A 21,428-nucleotide genomic window follows, 5' to 3' on the forward strand; every position below is an offset into this window, starting at 1 on the left:
TAGCTGGTTAAAGAGAAGTGAATAATACTACTGTTTTTAACCTATATCATACTATCTTTTCATCTTTGTTCTTACATACTATGACTTGAAAGCAATTTTTATTCGTAAATTAACAAATGACATAATGATTCAAAACTATATCTCACAAAAAATATAATTAAGACCTAGATTTTAAAATGATCAAGAAAAGCTAGAATAAGGATTAATCCTCAAACTTAATAACGAAAAACCTATTTTTAGGTTTAAAAAATCAGCTATATAAGTAGTATCAGAGGGAGAGCTAGCTTCCTAGAAATTCATATGAAAGAACCTTGGAGGATTTCAATATAGTAAACCAATACAAATTATATATTTTAAAAAGTGTGAGTGTCAAATTTTGACACAAAGTACCCGGACCAAGGTAGGTAACAGTCCCTTGAGATTTTGCTTTGTTCATACCATCTCTGAATATCTTGTTCAATTTATGACATCCAAATATAAGAGAAGCAGTTACAAACTATGATGTGTCAAAGACATTTAAAAATCATGGATTACTGGGATCATTTGAAGACATGGAGAATGTCTTGCCTGGAGAAAAGAATAAGGACAAACAATAATTACGTACTATTATTTAAAGAGTTAGGATATTTGGAAAGGAAGAACCTTTTAAGTAAAATTTCCAGAAAGGCCAATTCTAGCTCTGCACAAAGAATGAACAAAACTTCTAATAATTAAACATTACCAAACCAAAGCAGACTTACTTATGAAGCAGTGAGCTTTCAGCCTGCAATAACTAGAAACAATTAAGAAGAATCTGGATGAAAACTTGACAAGTCTGTCATTGAAGGATTCCATTTCTGGCTTTGGCAAGGGGTGGTTTATAAAATATTAAAGATTCTTTCCAATTCTAAGGCTCTACTACTGTCTTCTTTTAAGCCATTTAATGTTTAAGAGCAAAGTGAAGATAAGCAAGATTAAAATAAACTTTTCATAAACAATCCTACTACTTTTCCAAATATGAAAGCATAAAAAGAGTACTGCTGAATGTTCATGTTATTCACATAAGGTGGCAGAATTAAAGGTAAAACATAACATCTCCCATTTCATAATAAGTTAACCAAGGCTTCTTCCACTTGGCAGAAATAAAACTACACGGGAGACTTCTGTGGCACGAATTTCTATAATCCACAGATTCTTTCTCTTTTTTGATGAAAAAGCAAATGTAATTTGAGAATAAGAAATATTACAAAATCAAATCAACTCAACTATAAATGAAAAGCATGTGTTAAAATGCTAATAATCACAAAATCTCAGAAGAATTTCAAAATTAAGCTAAAATAAAATGTCTTATAGTCTTGTGTCCTGTCAAGCATACAATCCTTAGAGAACAGAGTATATACTTTTGTTTCCTGACCTTTTTTATTCTAAAACTAATTTTAAAATAAATGTATTTTACAATTTTTCTTAATAATTTCACTGTTTGTACTACTGAAAAGTTGAATAGGATACCTATTTCTTTACTGGTTTTGTTCATTTCCATCTTGCAAACATCTGTTTCTTATGCAGCACAAGTCAACAAGGCGCTACAATTAATTCCCCATTACCTCCCTGTTTGTCAAAAACTCTGATGATGTCAGCCAACAGTCTTGGAAGCTGAATTTTTCAGCTAATAAGGAAGATTCACAATTTCAATTAGTATGATACAGTAGCTATTTTGGTTACCTTAAAAATTAATATATTTTAAGTGATAATAATTACATATACTAAGTAGTATTTAGATTCAAAATATGGTAAGGTAATACCAAAGTTAACAAAGCTTCAGAAATATTTCTTTAAGTAATGATAATTTATGCCAACATTTTGATGGCCATGAAATACCAAAGTACTGCTGTGCCAAGTAAAAAGACTACAAAAGAAGAAAGAACTTTACATAAAGACTTCGGCACTAGAGTGTTTTACTTCAATTATAAATTATTATTCATTTAAAATAAAGCTTCCTTCCCTTCTAATATGTTGTAAAAAAAAGTTATATTGCAAAAAAGTACAGAGAAACTGAATACACATAATTTAATTTCAGGTCAATCACGACTAATATAATTTTAATATACTTCTTTTAAACAAAGGCCTTCCCTTCTAAAGCTCTAGACTTTAATTCAGGCCAGTTCCTGTTTCACTTAGGACAACTCCCTTTACAGGGATGAGGCAACAAAAGTCCCAGGGCTAACTGGGAAAGGAAAAAGCTGAAGCCCATTAATGATGCCCAGAAGCCTTACTTAGGTTTATCTCTTTAGACAGAGGAGTTTCACAATTAGACTCTTCATGGATAATAAAGATTGCTTCCAGGGTCTTAGTTCCCTTCAAAGTTTCAGACAGCCTGTAAGCAGTCTGGGCAAATAAACTTCTTTGGGACTCCTGTGGATTTACTAGTGTTTTATAGCTTTTGAAACAGTTGCTTTTTCTTTGGGGTTCTAAAAGCTTTCCTGCATTGACCACTTGACCACCTGCTTTAGGAGCTTTATAAAATAGAACAAGTTTTCCTAATTTCAGGGATCTTTAGAATTATCTTTTTTTGATTCCCGTCACATTTAGGTTAAACTATAATTTATGTTTTAACTGAGCTGTTTTCTACTTGGCCTTGGAGAACACTGTTACTTGAAGAGTTACACTGTAATTAGGTAAAAAATAATAATAAAAAAAACTATTAAAAGTAGTCATGGAACTATGCTACTCTCTGATACAAAGAAATGTTACACACAGAAGCAACAGTTTAAAAAACAGGTTTATCAATTGGTCAATTAAGAATGCCTCTGTATTTTCCACTGCCATTTCTTTTGCCAGGAAAGAAGTTTTCTTTACTATTCTCTTACAGCGGTAAACTAGTTTTAGCTTTGTTATGCTTTATTATATATATTACTATATTAATTGGTGAAGAATCCTGAAAGGTAATAGTTTGCTTCCAGAGCTTGATGCTGAAGGCACAAAGTAGTGTTAGCCAAGTCCTAGAACAGTAGTTCTCAAAGGTTGCCCTCTGTCCAACAGCAGCAACAATACCAAGGAACAACTTAAAAATGCAAATTGTCAGGCTTCACCCCAGACTACTTGAGGGAGAAATTCTGGAGGTGGGGCCCAGCAATCTTTGTTTTAACAAGTCTTTGGGTAATTCTGAAGCACTGTAAAGTTTGAGAACCAGTGGCTTTTTAGTAAGGATTCTTATTCTTAACCTTTTTGGGGTCAAAGAACTATCAGAGTCAGACAAAAGCTATACCTCCCCAGAAACACGGCACTCAATTTTATGCCACAATTTCAGGGGTCTTCAAGATCATTTGGAGAAAACCTTCTAAGAATATACATTTCTAAGCTTTAAACCTGAAGATATACTGCTGAATCAAAAACTCTTAAGACCAGGGGCACTGTATTATAAATATTTTTAAAACTTCACTAAAAAACAGTATGTTCCTGCTGTCTTAACATCCCCACAAACTGGCTCTAAGCAGCCTGCACAGATGACCAGGTGAAGGTTGGCCCTTGCCACAAGTTCTCCTTTCTGCCCTCTCCTGACCATGACTTAGTAACATTTAAATGCACCAATGAAATCCCCTTCTTCCCTTTCTTGTGTATTCCAACCTGACCCCCAACAAAAGGCACTAGCCCACAGGTCCTTGTGCAATCTTGGCTCCCCACCTGCTTGGCTGAATCCGCTTCCTTGTGCAGTGACTTTATTTCTCCTGGACCTAAGAGTGTAATAAATTGTTTTCACATGCCTCTCCTGTGTTTCCTCTTGTGGCTGCACCCGACTGACCATCACATAAAAAAAGAGAACAGGCCCAGGAATACTTAGCTTTAAAGTGATACCTGAGTTAAGTATGAGGTTCTGTCAGCTTTGGGAACCATGAATCTTGGTTGAGAATGCATGACCTAGAGTGACTATATCTTAGAACACAGTGCCCCAGTCCAGGTCTTAAAATATTCTCTCAACAGATCAGTCTCCTTGTCACTTTGATAACTCAACCTCCTAGTTTCTCAGGAAGCACAGAACCTTTAAATAGCTTACCAATAGCATACATTAGAAAGCTGCTCGTTCTCAATGTGGGGATATGTGAACCATGTAGAGACTGATTTCACACACCAGGTTTTCAAATTCAAATAACTTAGAGCTAGCAGAGATAAGTTCTTTGCTATTATGCATAGAGAAAGCTATTTAAAAATGCCTTGGCTTCCTCGTTAAAGCAGCAGACACAGAAAGTGGAAATGCTGCTGCCCTAGATTACATGGAAATAGAACACAGAGCAAATAGTGAACAATATAATGGCAAAGGCAGTTTCCCCTTTATGCCTAAAAAAGATGAGGATTCCAATTATGTTGTTCCCTACTTTCTACTCATCATAAGAGAAACAAGAGGAAGTTCCTCAGGAGAAGACAGGAAGAGCCAGAAGTGTGGTTAATCATTCAACAAAAAGTTTCAAAGCTGATTAAAACTGCCTGTGAAGCAGCAAAATATTTCCCAGGTTACATGAACTGTGAACCCAGAATGAGTTGGTTCAAGATTGTGACCAAAGGATGTGAAGGCCCAAAATTACACACCACAGACTTTTCTATCAGGTATGATCAACTGTAGCAATTGTGGGGGGGGGGGGGGGGAGGGGGGGGGGGGAGGGGTGGGAGGTGGAGAAGGAGAACTAAGCTTAGGTGTCCTACCTTGACATCTAGAAAGTATATATAAAGTTATAACTTAAAGTGCTCATCTTTAGAAAAATATATTCAACTCACTCACTGAAATATAAAGTATAAAACATTCACTAGTAGTGAATCAAGCTCTCAAAGTACATACTTTACTAAGTACACGGTCATAGCTAACAATCGTTCATTTAGTTCGCAAACATTTGTGAAGCACTTACCCACTGTGCATGGTATTATATAAAGGAAAGTAATAATTATCAATATTTTGTTTTCCCTGGTATCTCTCTAGATAACAAAGGAAATAACTGCTCTTGTACAATGAAATTTAACAAGAGTAAATGTTAAATATTCAGTTCAGGTTCCAAAAAGCCACTACTTAAGTATGGTGCAACACTCCCACCCTATCCCTCACAGGCACACATTACTATAATATGTGGTAAAACTTGCCCAGCAGCTTTTGATGCAAAAAGGATTAGGAAGTTTTATTCATTCTACAAATATTCACTGGAACATCTACAATATGTTAAATATTGTCCTAGAGATTTTGGATGATGGAAAGATGAAGTTAAACAGAAACTTGGTATGAGGCAAGAATGTACTGTGGTGTGAATGCTAAAACTGCTATTATAGAGTGTTCCAAATATGTGAAGTACCAGTCCCAATATATTGAAATCACATCAAATGAAAATTAAAGGCATCACATTCAGAAAGTCATAGACCTTAGAATACAAACAAAAGTAGGTGATCTGGATAGTGAAGGTTTGCCTATAAACAAGTCATGTTAGGACTGGTTAGAGAAATTGGGAATGTTTAGCCTAAGGTCTTTATGACACTTTAATATATAGGAAAAACTTGATATATCTTGTTATAGAGCAGAGGATCTCAATCTGGGTTAAACAAACAAACAAACACCCCTTCAAAGAGTCTGGAAAGTTCTTGAAATTATTTGTAAAAATTTATGAATATAAGCATTTTTTCCTCTGGAAAAGGAGCTTATTGATTGCTTCTATCAGATTTTCAAAGGAGTCCCTGATTTAAGAAATAGTGACTAGAAAATAAACTAAGTCCAGTATATGAAAGTTATGTATAGCCAGATTTTGGTTCAATGTTAGGAAAAACTTTATATCAATTTTAGCTTGTCCTGTATGGGATGAGCCACCTTATAAAGTAGTAGTATCTCAGAAAGAAAGCATTCATGCAGAGGGTATTTATCTATACAGGACACTACAATATGAGAAGTTGCGGGGACACTTTCGAATCTGTTAGGGCTTTGATCTGGAAAATTATGTTTTGAAATTTTAAATCATATGTAAGAACAGCGATGGTTTTCAATATTTATCAAAAGAGTATTAGAGGCTAAAATCATTGGTGCATACAAATTTTATTTGTGGGTAGGAAGTATATAATAGCTGTAAATATATGTTTGTTATACTTTTTGGATACTATCTAATTCTGTTCTAGATAACAAGAAAAACAAAGGGGACGAATGAAATTCATGATATGGTTAGTATAGAGAGCAAGCATCCTGTGTAGAACATTGGACATAGAAAAAATAAAAGCAAATAGAGAATACATGGAATCACCAAGTAAATCTATTCATTAAGCTCAGATCATGTCACCTATATAATGATAGCTATAACATGTCACTCCTAATATGGTCATTCACTAGTGACACCCTTATGGCCTCATGTGTCCTCTGCCAAAAATGTCACAGATGAAAGGCATGGCTGCTTAGCAAGTCTTTAGTGAGTTATAATTGTGGCCAGGCTTACTTACTCCAGCAAAAGTAAGCATGTATGGATTCCAGGCCCCTTCCCTGGGCTGAGTTCCCAGGCTCACATCCAACTTCAGTCGTTATAAGCTATGCTCTCAGCAGGGAAGGCAGTGTGGCATAAACAGGACAAAAGAACTCAGTATGATTCATAATTGAGTATTAAGATCCTTTCATCCCACTACACCCTATCCTGAGTATGTTAATCAATTTCCTATCTTTCCCCTTTTCTTTTTATACTTTAATAGACTATTTCTTAGAGCAATTTTAGTTAAGTGGAAAACAGTTTCCATACACCCTCTATTCCCACACATAAACAACTTCCCTCATTATCAACGTCCTGAAATAGAGTGATACATTTGATATTATCAATGAACCTACACTTACACATCATCATCAAAGTCCACGGTTTACATCAGGGTTCACTCTTGGTGTTGTACACTCTGTGGATCTGGGCAAATATATGACATGTAACTATCATTATAGTACCAGGCCAAACAGTTTCACTGTCCTAAAAATTTTGTGTGCTATGCTTATTCAGCCTTTTCCTATGCCTCACCACTGATCTTTTTACTGTCTCCATAGTTTTGTCTATTCCAGAATGTCATATAGTTGGAATCATATAGTATGTGATCTTTTCACATTGGCTTCTTTCATTTAGTAAAGTATACATTTAAGGTTCCATGTCTTTTCATGGCTTCATAGTTTATTCTTGCCGGTGCTTAATGATATTCCATTGTCTGGATGTACCACAGTTTTATTTATCCATTCACCTATTGAAAGACATCTTGGTTGCTTCCAAGTTTTGGTAGCCGCAAATAAAGCTACTATAAACACTCACGTGCAGGTTTTTGGGTAAATACCAAAGAATATGATTGCTGGATTGTATAGTAAGAGTGTATTAAGGAACTGCTAAACTGTGTTCCAAAGTGGCTGCACCACTGGGCATTCCCAATAGCAATGAATGAGAGCTCCTGTTGCTCCATATCCTCGTCAGCATTTGGTATTGTTAGTGTTTTAGACTGTTTCCATTCTGGAACCGAATAAAAAGTCCACCCGGCAACAATGGAGCCAAACATTGAATACTGAGAATTGCAGTGGAAAATTAGGGTGGCTTTATTGCTAGCATTACACAAGGAGAACAGAAAAGCTATTCTCAAAAGCCCAAATTCCCTGTCTGCTTATGGACAGTTGGTTTTAACCCACTTCCCATGTACCCCGAGAATACTGGCCAGCAGCGTTTGCGGCTGCAATGTTTACCCCAAGATAGCTCATGAATTACAATCCTAAACTTACTCCTAAAGTTTGCCACGAAATAGCTCGCTTTTATTATTATTTTCACATTGCTCTAGCATAGCAATAGTCTTTGGAAACAAATGACATCATTCTGTTTACAGCATTCTGGTTTTAGTAGTGGTATTTCCATTTACAAAATACAGTAATTCTCAATCACTGAAAATGTCAAATCCTAGAAAACATAGCATTCCTATGCATGATGTTAACATTGTTCTCAAACAGTTGTTAGCCGAAGATTCATTTGATGAATCTGATTTATGTATACATTTCTGTTACACGAGGATTAGAGACAAGTTCTGTTTAGAAACAACTCCAAGAACAGTATTTATATTTTATTTTCACATTGAAAACCAGTCAGATTTGCTTCAGACTCAAAGAGTATGTTTATGTAAAATTAAATTAACACTGGCAGTGAGCTACATTTTTTTCTAAATGGGAAATGGGTTAAAGGGTGAAAGTGAGAGTGGCAGGGGGTCCTTCAATGTGTGATCACAGCTTGTGGATTCTAACTGGTTGGAGCTGAAGTTACAAAGAGATACTTTAAGATTTCTAGTCATCGATACTCCAGCGCCATCTCGTTTGGGGTTTATGTGACTGGTCAGCGAGAGTCAGCAGTTTTCTGTCTTGTGTGTGTGTGGGCGGGGTGTGAGGGGATTCTGGTTCCTGTAAAAACGACTCAAGGTATACATTTATATGTTATCTGTGATTCCAGAGGGGAACTAGTGCCCCCATAACCCTGATTTATGTCTGAGAAAGTTGACCTAGGTGAATATAAAGAAAAGGGACTCTGGTCTGGTTTCTTGAAATGAGAAACTGTGGGAACTTGGCCCGGAAAGAATTATAGCTCCATTTCAATTCCAGTAGGTGTGTAGTGGTATCGCCTTTTTTAAATTTGCAATTCTAAAATGACATTTGATGTTGAACATCTTTTCACATGCATATTTGCCATCTGTAAATCTTTGGTGAGGTGTCTGTTCAGGTCTGTTGCCCATTTGTTGCTTTCTTATTGTTGAGTTTTAAGAGTTTTTTGTATATTTTGGACAACTGTCTTTAATCAGATGTCTTTTGTAAATACTTTTTAGCAGTCTGTGGTCTGTTTTCTCATTCTCTTAATCCCCTGATTTGTTGCTATATATTTTAAAACTGATTTAGTAACTGTAATTCCAGTATTTTAATACAATCTGTGGGTCTTTTTGTTGCACAGCTTCTGGGAGACCTCTGCCAGTTAGTGCATATAGAAAGTACCACTGTATCACGGTAATTTCTCAATTTTGCTAATAAGCACATGATAAAAATTACTTATGATTTAAAGTTAATAAATAATAAACAAATGTAAAGTTAATGGTGAGAAATATTAACTAAAACAGCAAAAGATGACTGATGAATAGTAAAAACCTTTGAGAATCTTTTCTCTTTCTTAGTATTGGCAGAAATAATTTGGTTTATAAATTAAGATAATGAGCAGTGACTTGCCTTTCACGTATAATGACCAGTGCTACTTGATAAATGGTATTTGCATATTTATTTATAGTTTAAATTGATATATTTACAAGTTAAATCCTATTGCAATAAAGCCCCAAAGGACCATAAATTCTTTAATTCTAAAGTAAATATTATTGTAGCTGATATTAAAGTTTGTGGGTTACTGGTTAAATGTTTAAAAAACATTTTTAAACACAGCTTTCAATACAATAAGTACCATAATAAGATATGACTATAAAATCATACATCACAAATATTTAAAAATTGTGGCACTGTAATAATGTCATTATTCAAAAACATGATTACAAAGCAAAAATTCTAAGATTACTTATAAAATTTTAAAAATTATAAAACATGAATATGAAAATCAAAAAATCTAAAAGATTAATGATAGATGTACAAAATAAACAAAATGTACAATGTAGCCTTTCTTAAATAAATGATAAGCAAGATAATAGTCTGAAAACGCATAAATTACATGACTGTTCTAACAGTAAAAGGAAGCTCAGGCTAACAATAAGAAAATAACCTTAAGAAAAGGTCTACAGGCATAAATTATACTGGGAAACTCTGAAAACATAAAAATTTCTCAAATTTCTGAAAATGGTGGAAAACATTTAAAACTGGTTGAGAAAAAGCTTCTGAGATTATATACTAGAGAAAGACTCTACACAGGCAAGATAAAAACAAATAAGACTTGTTCATCTCTAATGTGTACAAATACCCGAGATGCTTATTTATGAAAAAAAGGTTAACGTACACACTATTACAAAATGCTTGCAACTTTGCTGTTAATGTAAAATCATTTAAATTCAGAGTTGGAATTCATTTTGCAATAAAAGATAAAAATGAATAAATAAGAACTGGCTAAAAAAGTTTATATTACTGAACTCACAAAATGATATTGATGAAATAAAGAATACTGTCGTCTGTGGAGTTATTTCCAAATACTAGTAATTGTTTAATAAAATTATCTAATCAGAATTATAACTTTTATAGTAAATTTTGATACCTTTTGCTATAATAAACACTACTTTAAGGACTAATCTTTTAATTTAACACTTCTCTTTTTCTTTTCTCTTTTCCTGTGTGTGTGGGGGGGAGAGTGGAATAAAAGAAATATGCGTAGACATAAAACATTTATATTTCAATTCTATATTTTAAACTAACTCCAATCGGCTTGTTTAAATAATTTTTTATTTTTCAATTATAGTTGACATACATTATATTAATTTTTGGTGTACGACGTAGTGATCAGATATCTATATTACCTATGAAGTGATCATCCCGATAAATCTAGTACCCAGTCTAACACCACATACAATTGTTACATTATTGACTATATTCCCTATGCTTTACTTTACATTCTCAAGACAATTTTGTAACTACCAATTTGTACATATTAATCCCTTCCCCCTTTTTACCCAGCCCCTCAATATCCCTCATATCTGACAACAATCAAAATGTACTCTATGAGTTTGTTTCTATTTTGTTCATTTATTTTGTTTTTATAGATTCCAAATATTAGTGAAATCATATGGTATTTATCTTTGTCTGACGTATTTCACTTAGCATAATACTGTCTAGGTCCATCCATCTTGTAGCAAATGGTAAAGTTCCATTCCTTTTAATGGCCAAGTAATATTCCATTGTATATGGGTATCACATCTTCTTTATCCAATTGTCTATATTGATGAACGCTAAGGTTACTTCCGTATCTTGACTATTGTAAATAATGCTGTAATGAATAAGGAATCCTTATATCTTTTCAAGTTAGTGTTTTGATTTCCCTTGGATAAATACCCATAAGTGGAATTCCTAGGTCCTTGTCTCTTGTTATTGCATTTGTTTTAAAGTCTATTTTGTCTGGCATAAAGTGTTGCTACCCCAGCTTTTTGGTTGTTTGTTTCCATTTTCATGAAATATCTATTTCCATCTCTGATGTGTCTTTCAATATGAAGTAAGTCTCTTATAGGCAGTATACATAAGGATCTTGTTTTCTTATCCATTCAGCCACACTATGTCTTTTAATTGGAGAATTTAACTCATTTACATTTAAAGTAATTATTTATAGTGTGCATTTTATTATTCATATTTCTGATCCTTTTTTTTTTTTCCTTCTTCTTCTTAAAGCAGTCCCTCTAACATTTCTTGTAATAGCAGTTTGGGGGTAATGAACTCCTTTAGTTTTTGTCTGGGAAGCTCTTTATTTGTTCTTCAATTCTAAATGATAGCTTTGCTGGGTAGAGTAATCTTGGTTGTAGGTCCTTAATTTTTACCACTTTGAATATTTCATGCCAATCTCTTCTGGTCTGCAAAGTTTCTGCTGAGAAATCAACTAACAGTCTTATGGGAGCTCTTTTGTAGGTAACTAACTGCTTCTCATTTGCTGCTTTTAAGATTCGCTCTGTCTTTAACTTTTTGAATTTTGATGATGCTGTGTCTTGCTGTGGGCCTCTTTCGGTTCACCTCGTTTGGGATTCTCTGTGCTTCCTGGACTTGTATGTCTACTTTCTTCACCAGGATAGGAAAGTTTTCCACCATTATTTCTTCAAATAGGTTTCAATTCCTTGCTGCTCTCTCTCTCTCTTCTCTTTCTGGGATCCCTATGATGTGAATGTTGGTATGCTTGATGTTGTCCCACAAACTGCTTAAATTATCCTAATTTTTTGAATTTTTTTTTGTTGCTGTTCTGATTGGGTGTTTCCCGTTACCTTATAACCCAAATTGTTGATTTGATCTTCTACTTCATCTAATCTATTGATTCTTTCTAATGTATATTTTTTAGATTTGTCAACATGTCAAAAAGAACCTTTATTACTTTTATAACAGCCTCTTATGTTCTTATGATTTCTTGCCAGATGCCTTTGGAACAGGTGCTTTCTGGGCTGGAGCTTTCAGACCCTTCTGAGCTTCTGGAGGTGCTACTGTCTTCTGGTCTGCAGCTTTCTGGGCAGGAACCTTCTAGGCTGGAGCCTTCTTGCCTGCAGCAGTTATCTTTTTTTGCTGGAACTTTGCAGCAGCTACTGCAGCTGTACCTTTAGCAGCAGGTGTTTGGGGAGAAGCTTTCAGGAGAACTGCTTTTTGAAGCTTCCTAATTTCAAGCTTGATTATTCAATTCCTCATTTTTTTTTTTTTTGCCTTCATGACTCTGTAATGATCAAAATCTGTCATCTTGGCTTTCTTTTCTCTGGGTTCAATCTTCTTTGCCCATCTTGTGGCTGCCTGTTTGTACTGATATCTGCCTTCTGCCAGGCTTATCAAGCATAATTCTGATGGGTACTATGTGGAAATTTGAGGATGAAGTCAGTGAGCTGCATGCATTTGAAAGGTATAGCCTGTCTCCTTACTTGAATGCAAGGTCCATCAACCAAGGTCCTGTTCTGATCAATAACATCTACAACTGCATCCAGTTTATCAGCATGAGGCCCAAAGGAGATGTAGGCCACCCAGCCAACCTCCACGAAGCTCCTGAATACCATGGTGGCGGCTTTCGATGAGAAGTCTAATGTCGTCTCATTTCGGTTATTGTATTCTTCATTTCTGACTGGTTCTTTTTATGTTTTCTATCTCCATCTTAATGTTTCCTGTCTCTTCGCTGAAGTTCTCACTGAGATCATTGAGCATCCTTATAACCAGTGTTTTCAACTCCACATCTGGTAGATTGTTTGTCTTCATTTTGTTCAGTTTTTCTGGAGTTTTCTTTTTTCATTTCAGACATGTTTGTCTCCTCATTTTGGCTGCATCCCTGTGTTTGTATCTATGTATTACACAGAGTAGCTCCATCTCCCAGTCTTGGTAGAGTGGTGTTATGTAGTCTGTGTCCTGTAAGGTCCAGTGGCATAATTTCCCTGGTCACCTGAATCAGATGCTCCAGGTGTGTCCCTTGTGTGGGTTGTGTGTAACCCCCCTCCTACTGCAGTTGAGCATTGACTGCTGTTGGCACATCAATGGACGGGAATAACCATCAGGCTGATTGGTTGTTGAGATCTGGCTATAACTATAGTGGAAGAGCTGTTGTGTAGGAGCTGACTCTACAGAGCAGGGTTCACTATAGCGGGGCTCTGGTGCCTGCTGAGTTTGTCCTCTGAATATGTCATTTGTGGAGGAGGTTGGGTGGTACTCTGGTGTGGTCTGAAGCTGGCCACTAGGTGTGTTGGTTCTGGAGTCTCTGGGGAGAGGCTCTGGTGCAGGCCAAGGTCAGCCACTGCCTGTGTCCTGCCTGGAGCCACTTAGTATGAGCTACAAAATGATCTGCAGATGGCTGTCACTTGTACTGGGCTTGGAGGTGCCTAGGAGAGGCTAAACTGCCAACTGAAGCCAGCTGCCGCTAGTGCTGGGTTTGGGACTGCATAGCAAGAGGTACAGAACATACTGAGGCCAGATGCTGCTTGTTTGGGGTTTGTGAACTGTTCAGAGATTTTAGGCAAGTCTGCAACATGAACCATTTGTATTTGAAAGCCAATGGAACTGGCTTTGATGGGTCCAAAAACTGGGAGGCTCAGGGTCTCAGAGAATCACCAAAGTGGGGTGAACAATATTAGGTTGACAGAGATGCTCGCCTGAGTGTGCAGGCTGAGTGAGGGGAGGGCTCAACAAAGGAACAATGTATTCTGCCAGCACTTCTGTCTGGGAGAATTCACTCTGAAGCCAGGCAATTTAGTTCCTCCCAGTATGTCTCTGGCGCCTTTCAAACTGCTGCCTCAGCACCGGAGCTCAAAGCAAGTGAGTCCATCAGCGAGTTAAGTCTGCACCCAGGCCTTCTAACAGGAATGGGACTCCAGCAGCCTTCAATATCCTCTGATTTTCACAGTCAGAAGTTGTGGAGACTTCTCTTTCCAACACTGAAACACTGGGCCCAAGACCCCTCACTCCTCAGGAGGGTTGTCCACAGTTGAGATATCCCTCCTGATTTTAACCACTACACATGGTTATGAGACGAGCCCATTCTGAGTCTCTGCCCCATCTTACCTGTCTTGACTTGGTTTCTTCTTTATAACCTTAGTTATAGGTCTTATGTTCAGCTAGATTTCAGGCAATTCTCATTGATGGTTGTTCTGTAGTTTAACTGTAATTCTGATGTGGTCATGGAAGAAGGTGAGCATAGAGTTTACCTACTCTGCTAAGTTAACCAGAAGGTTCCCCAAAGGCTTGTTTTAAAGTCATCCTGGTGGCCATTCTCACAGACTAAGTTATCATAGGCTCTAAGTCTGTGGGAGTAATTAAGACAGGACAAATGTCATCACATCATACTAATATACTACAAACATTCTAATGCTAGATCTACTTCACAGTCTCTCGTTATTATCATGACAAGACCACCTACCATTCTTAATCTCTTTCTCAGAGCCATAGTCCACCGCTGTCCGAGCCAAGCATTTTCTTCATCATGATCACATACTCCAATGCCCCTACCTAAGAATAATCACTTCTACTACTGTTATTTTAGAGCCAATCCCATAGAATAAATAACTTCCTTGACCTTTTATTGAAATACTCTCCTTGCCACCAAACATTAATAAAATAAAACCTGGACACCCCATTATATTCATCTAGCCGTCAAATAAATCAAAAAAAAAATCTAGGAATAAGCACTGTGTACAATCAAACAAACAACTCCTGTTCTCATAGAATTTTTGCCCTGATGGGGTGGATAAACAACAATCACTATTCTGACATGAAGATCTCTTCTGTTTCTTCCAGTTATCAATTATGGTCACTGCTACCACTCTTCTCTTAGGTGCTACAACATAGATGACAATACTTAACATTTGTTTTTCTTCCTTAATGTAAAACACTTTGCAAAATCAATGTACCCCTTGTCATTAAGATAAGGCCTAAAGATATATTCTTCAAGTCGTCCTAGTTTTTACAATCTGATATAATCTATGCTTCTATTTCTGCATTACCTTGAAACTGCTCTCTCAAAGTAATGGCCCACTTAGTCTCTTTTCAAGTCCTCAACCCTATTTAAACATAGAAGCATTTCACATTAATATTTTGAGAAATCTATTCCTCCACTAACTCTGAAAATATCAGATTTTGATGTGTTTACCTCTCAGATATCATCTCAATCTTCCAGCTGGCTCCACTTCTCAACCCTTAAACGTGGCTCAAGATTAAGTCTATCATTTTAAAGTCCGAGAGTCTCATGACTTTACATATCTGTACATGTAGAAAACTGCCACATCTATATGCCTTTTTTTCCTGAACTTACACACTGTGCTAATTCAGTTTTTATTTATTAATTGGCCTTCTGGCATTTTAATGTGACTCTTCCAAACTGATAATAAAACAAATTTGCTAAATAATTCCCTTGCTCGAATCACTTTGGTATTATATAAAGAAAGGTGTCCAAATCTTCTTCACCTTGTAGATTAACTCTGCTTTCTATCTCATTTTCTACTATCTCATTTCCCTAAATATGTACATCTTACATCCTTAAACATCCTCTGTTCATTCACATTTATTCTCCTCTGATTTAACTCAAGATATTTCTCCATATCCATCTGTAAAAATTCAATCAATCCTTTTAAGGCCTAGTTCAAACGTAGCTTTTCAATGACTTTTCAAATATCACCGGTCAAAATTAATCTTTCCCTGCCTCATATGCCCAGTGATGCTTGGACTTTCACTGTAACACAATAAAATAGCTTTAATTATTTATTTATGTATATATTTGTCTCCACAAAACTTCTGAGCTATAGGAAGACAAAAATTTTCTCATATTCATCTCTGTTTTCTTAATATTTAAAAAAGGATTTGCACAACAAAGACCATCATTAAATATTTGTAAAGAAGTTCTAAAATGGATGGTTCTTAAACAACCATTTTCCAAAAGCTCTTAGAAAATTAATTTACTACACCCATGTTACCCGGAACAAGCCTGATCCCATCTGATCTCGGAAGCTAAGCAGGGTCGAGCCTGGTTAGTACTTGGATGGGAGACTACCCTAGGAAGACCAGGTGCTGTAGGCGTAAAAAATAAAAAAAATAAGGGATTGTAAACTGACAAGGTCCTTGCAATCCGTGAGGTCAACCAAGGGTTGCCTTGTCTAAAAAAAAAAACAAAAAACAAAAAACAAACCAAAAACCAAAAACCAAACAAACAAATAACAGAAAATTTTAAAAAGGCACTACTGAAATGTACAACTAAATTGTGACAGTCAGCATGTAGTTTTAAATGAGGCTACTAAATGAGGTAAGGTAGTACCAAAAATCATCTTGAGGTCACCAAGTTAAAAGGGGGAATTTGAAGTTAGGGATTCTTCCTGAAATAGTAAGAAATCTTCTAAAATTAGTGTACTATTTAGAAGAATTCTGAGAGCAGTTGTATTATTAACTGAAAACTTGAATAAGAAATTAAGTCCTTCAAGTTCATGAGTTCTCTCTTCATTGATTCCTTTCTTGCCTTGATTCTATATAGGCTTACCAATTAGTCTGTCAAGAAAGAGGTAGCCTTCATAAAATGTGAACTTAATTCAAAGTTAATTTTCATGAGCAAGCTCTTTCACATGCAAGAAAACCCTTAAAATTTAGTTCCAAAGTGAAAGAGGACAAATTTCTTAATGTTATAGTCAATAAGTACAATTAGTAAGTAGAGCTGATTGCTGTTATTCGGAATAGCTATGTTTTATAAAGTCACTACAAACAGTGATTTACTAAATACTGAGCCACTGCTCCTAGTGGAAATACAGGAGTAGGTTCCTGCAAGCCTTTGGTCACATTTTCTTAAACCCATCAACATACAACCTTCTTTTATGTGTGTTTCTGCTTAAAGACATCTTATGTAATATATAGTTGATTCAATAACACTGAAACCAAGGCCAAAAGCATTATAATTCATGCCTAAAGGAAGCTTATCTAACTTTCTCATCTATGAATCTGCCTCTGATATAAAAATTTAACTATCACTGAGTTTAAGTCATTGCTGAATTCAGTGGGGAAAAAGTTTGGTTGGTTAGAGCTAGTAGTTCAGCTCTGAATATGGCACAAAGTTATCCCCTCAAAAAAGTTAAAGCCATATTAGTAATTTTGAAAAAAAAAAAATGTATACACTATGTTGAATAAAATACACTTTCATATACCATAATAAATAATGTCAACTTTAAGGTTCATAATTTTTGAAGACACCTGTTTCTTCCTTCACATTTTGATTTTCAAAAGCCAAGTGGAAAGATCAGATTAACAAGAGAACTCAGCCAGATCATTTTGGACAATGAGAACATCCTAAAAGGAAGAAATAAGACAGTTAACTCTTACTGACAAAATGAAAAGGTTGGACAAGATGACTTTTGAAGTCCATTATACTGCTATAAAACTACAGGAGTCTTCCTTTCTCCCAAGGACCATTAGGGGCCATAAAGGCAGGCTCTGCTGTATCTTTGCGGAATAATTCAGTGTTTCATAATGCCCATGTATTACAGACTTGATAGTCTAAAGAATAAAGGGTTCGGTTTAAAGCCCTGATAGATAAGTCTGGATGATAGGACTTCAACTGCAACCTCAGGTAGAGAAGAGAATGAAATTGTAGGGAGAAAAAGGCAAAAGACATAAGGAAATAAGAAAAGGTGAGAAAACAAGGGACAAGAAAAAGTTAAAAATGAGACATTAGATTTGAACATATAAATTATAAAAACAAAGTATTTAAAACTTATGTTTTATACATTTCTTAGAGCTGCTGTAATGAAGTACTATGAGTGGCTTAAAACAATAAAAATTTACTGTCTCATAGTCTTGGAACGAAGAAGTCTTGAAATGAAGGTATCTGCAAGGTTATACCGCCTCTAACACCTGTAAGGGAGTCCTTCTAGTGGTTTGTAGGCAATCTTTGCATTCCTTGGCTTATAGCAACATCACTCCAATCTCCGCATCTGTCATCTCTTTGTACCTGTATCCATTTTCTCTCTCCTTACAAGAACACTAGTCATTTTGAATTAGGGACCATCCTAATAACCTCATCCTGACTTGATTATATTTGCAATTACCCTATTTCCAACTACGTCACATCACAGGTACCAGGGGTTAGGGCTTCAAAATATCTTTTGGGGGAAACACATTATAACCCAAAACATATTTTCAAATATATATCTGAAGTGTTCTCTCCACATCATTTAAGGACAAAATGTCATACTTATTCTAATCTTTAAAAACCGTTAATCAATAATTTACATTTTAATAAACATTATACAGTCTATACAATATCAGGAACCAATCTAGAAACTATGCAATATGAAAATATTTAGAAATAAAGATGATATTTGAATTACTAAATCCTTTAACACTGAAAATGAATTTCCTATAGTATATTGGCAAGTTCATTTTAAAATGGATACATTACAACAAAACAGAGCTCATCTCTATTTCAAATGCCCTATAAATAAATATCTACGCTGTTACTGCTGCCCATAGTTTTTGTATAAAATACTAATTTATAATCTTCACTTCAGAAAAATATAAAAAAATGATCTGCAGATAACCAAATATTGTCAATTCCTAATGAATTCCAAGAAGCTCTACATGAATGCCCTTATCTGTGTGTTCAAATTTTAAGATGGTCAGCCAAATCATTTGTACAAGAAACAAAGAGAAGGCCTCTCAAGGTACATGGTCCTCTAGAATTTTTAGTTTTCTGTGGATGATAAGTCTTTGAATTATATTACTTATAATGATGATAACCTTTTACTTAAGTTATTTTAAACAAATAATGTTTGAGTTAATGGGTAGGTATAATTAGAATTGCAAATAATCTATTTTCTAAAGGAACAGAGAGGTATGGCACCTTAAACAAATGTATTACTTAAATGCCTACTCCACTAGGCAGTTATAAGCGAATACAACATCCAACTTAAGCGAATACAACATCCAACCGAATATCTCAGATAATATGGTAATTCCGACTGGTCAGAAAACTTAATTTTTGCTAACTACATTATTTTCTTTTCTGAATCTGAAAGGCAGATCTAAACAGTGTACTGCTTTCAGTGTGAAAGTTGAGACTCACGAAAAAAATTATTAAGAAAGAACCATCTAATAAACATTGTGTATTCAATTTAAAGAACTCAGCATATTTCCTCCATAACTACTAAAGCATATACTACAGGAAGAACAATAAAGAAAAATGCTTGCAAATCACTGTCTCTCAGAAACACAAGGTACAAAATCAAAATATATGCAGGGAAACACCAGCTACCCTTTTACTCTGGTAACTGTGTCCAATTTCCTTGGCCCAGAGGCAATAATTTTAACAAATTCTTATATTTTCTTCCTGAGATACTGTATACACATTCAAGCAAGCATATATGTACACACAATATACATATCATGTACAAAACAAAAATTTTAAAAATTCTACATACTTTGTTCTGCACTTTTACAAAAATTTACTATATTTTGAAAACCAATCCATTCCCTATCAGTATATACAGAGCTACTTCATTCTTTTTAATGGATGGCTGCATTCTATTTCATTGGATGGGTATATTATAATTTATTTAATAGATATTTAGGCTATTTCGGGTCTTCTGCTATCATTGACAAGAAGCCCTATACTTAACTCATCTCTCACGAATGTATGTAAAATGCAGGATACATTTCTAGAAGGAAAACTGTCTGAGTATATAATTAGAACTATTCTCCATAAAGTTTATATCTTATATACTTGTAATGAATGTCAGTTTCACCACACTCTTTTCAAAAAGATGTTAAAACTTGTGATCTTTGTTAACCTGGTTTTTGAAAAATGGTTTCCCATCATAGTTTTCTCTTTAAAGCCCCCAAGATGCATGTTTGTCTTCACAGACCACAAAACTAGAGAAAAAGTGAAAAGCAATCTTTATAACACATGAAAATCAAAACTTTAATTCATTATCTTAAGTGTTTATCAAATTGTGATTGTGCAATGTGATGATCAGTCCTAGATCCAAACAAAAGTTAATAAAATCTCTAGTGAGATTTAGTAATAAGGCCATTTGTCAGGTCAGTCTTATTTGACACAATTATGGCCTTTTAAAATATAGAGTTAAGTCACATTCAAATAATAATTACCCATTAGAAACCAAGAGTGGTAAAGATCCATCTTTTGCCTAGAGTTTACAAACATATATAAAAACTTTATTAAAACTCAAAGGAAGCCAAAAGGGAGGGGAAATTATATTGTAACACTCATAAAGCATGTTTTAATATAATTTCTTCAATCACTGACTGACCGACTCTTGACCTAATGATTTTAAAATCTTTGGGCCTAAGATTCCTCATCTATTAACCTGAATTTACTGTGACTCATCCAGAGAAGAGAGGCATTCTACTAACTTACTGAACAAGAAACCTTTATTTAGAACACTAGGTTTTCTATACAGCTTGAGATACACTCTCCAAAAAATTTTTAGTAAAACCCATACTCCTTACCTATACCAAGGTATAATTAAGTTTTCTTCCATGAAAGACTCTCTGACTATATTTTGTTCATAGTTTTAATCAATCCCAATGCCAAATCACATTCTTAACTAGAGTTTCAATATTTGCTTCATATTATGTTATTGGTCAGTACTGTTATGTTGTTTTTGTGAGTACTTAAGACATTTCAAACATCTAAGGTTAATAACAAACTATTAAAAAGCAGTTGAGCCAAAAATTAGCAAGATTCTCTTTATTGTTTGATTGTATTATAAAGTATTCTAATTTCTTACAATTTTTCTGATAACAACAGAATAGTTTCAGTAGGAACAGTGGAGATATTCCTGAAAAGTCACTGTCTTTCATATATACTGATGACAGAAATGATACACTCTTTTGGCACTAATCTTACTCTACCTTGAATTACAGTAATTAATGTACTTATCTGAGTAACGACCTTGCCTTACTCATCTTTGTATTCCTGACAGCATCTTTCTATCAAAATTATCTTTCATATAGACGGTACTAAATAAAATAAAATAAATAAAATCTCTTAACCATTATGATCATTCCAAAAGGGACAAAAAAGCCAAATTGATGAAAATTTCAAACTTTTGGAAAACATCTTAACTGTGAATGATAGTTAGCCTTTGCCATTATCAGGAATACAATCAAAATAACTCATATTGGATATCAAAAGGAGTAACAGAAGTTTGGCATAAGGCTGTCTCTACTTTTCAGACATAGCCATGACCAGAGTGCTGGCTATATCTGAGGGAATGAGAATTTAAAAAAAAAGGAAAAGGGAAAGGAAAAGGAAAAGGAAAAG

The 21,428-nt window shown here is 34.9% G+C and overlaps 1 protein-coding gene and 2 pseudogenes across 7 annotated transcripts in view; 1 reads left to right on the forward strand and 2 right to left on the reverse strand.

The window, feature by feature from the left end:
* The window catches only part of JMJD1C (jumonji domain containing 1C), a 256,964-nt gene that overhangs the window by 87,142 nt on the left and 148,394 nt on the right, over positions 1-21,428 (reverse strand). The window lies entirely within an intron of this gene.
* On the reverse strand, positions 12,000-12,769 carry LOC105298815 (annotated as a pseudogene).
* LOC111745795 lies at positions 16,064-16,183 on the forward strand (annotated as a pseudogene).

The sequence above is a fragment of the Pteropus vampyrus genome, unplaced genomic scaffold (genome assembly GCF_000151845.1).
Source record: "Pteropus vampyrus isolate Shadow unplaced genomic scaffold, Pvam_2.0 Scaffold165, whole genome shotgun sequence".
Taxonomy (NCBI): Eukaryota; Metazoa; Chordata; class Mammalia; order Chiroptera; family Pteropodidae; genus Pteropus; species Pteropus vampyrus.